At 38.1% G+C, this 934-nt stretch overlaps 1 pseudogene; it reads left to right on the top strand.

Annotated features, from left to right (window-relative positions):
• Window positions 1-234: 234 nt before the first annotated feature.
• Window positions 235-585, top strand: LOC144253728 (large ribosomal subunit protein uL23 pseudogene; annotated as a pseudogene).
• Window positions 586-934: the final 349 nt, after the last annotated feature.

Below are 934 nucleotides of genomic sequence, written 5' to 3'. Positions count from 1 at the left end.
AGATAGACACAACCTGTTAAATAATTATTCTCAAGATAAAAAAAGCAGTCCTTAAGTAAGAGGACTTAGTGTATCATTTGTCATACAGAGTTCATCCTATATTCACCTAGTGCTATAATTTTAATGTTAAGTGTTCCCCCAAGGTGCTTGCAGTAAAGGCTTTCTCCCCGGCATGTCACTATCAAGAGGTGGAAGAACCTTTAAGAAAATTATTTTCCATTATTTAAAATAACCATGACTACACCTACCTTCCGGCGACCCAAGACATTGAGGCTCCGGAGGCAGCCCAAATATCCTCGGAAGAGCGCCCCCAGGAGAAACAAGCTTGACCACTATGCCATCATCAAATTCCCTCTGACCACTGAGTCAGCCATGAAGAAGATTGAAGACAACAACACACTTGTGTTTATTGTGGATGTCAAGGCAAACAAACACCAGATCAAACAAGCTGTAAAGAAGCTCTATGACATCGATGTGGCCAAGGTTAACACCCTGATCAGGCCTGATGGAGAGAAAAAGGCATATGTTCGACTGGCTCCTGATTATGATGCTTTGGACGTTGCCAACAAAATTGGGATCATCTAAACAAAGTCCAGCTGTCTAATTGTAAATATACTTTCTTTTTTCCAACATAAAAAAATAAAATAAAATAAAATAAAATAACCATGGTATAACTCAGTGCCACTCTCTTCCCCCTTCTCACTGCCACTTGTTCTCTCAATTATAGATACATTCACTTGTTCATCTAGAATGATGAACCATTCTCACCACACTTCACACCAAAGAAAGCAGGCTTTTGGCATAACTGTACATTTCATTGTTGAAAGTGTTGTATTTATTCTTTGAGAAAAACTTTTAGGAATAAAGTTATTGGTAGTCAGCTTTATGTTACTATGAAAAATACCCAAGACAATCAACTTAAAAAGAGGAAAGG

The sequence above is a fragment of the Urocitellus parryii genome, chromosome 3 (assembly GCF_045843805.1).
Source record: "Urocitellus parryii isolate mUroPar1 chromosome 3, mUroPar1.hap1, whole genome shotgun sequence".
NCBI lineage: Eukaryota > Metazoa > Chordata > Mammalia > Rodentia > Sciuridae > Urocitellus > Urocitellus parryii.
This window is presented reverse-complemented; position numbering and strand designations above follow the sequence as displayed.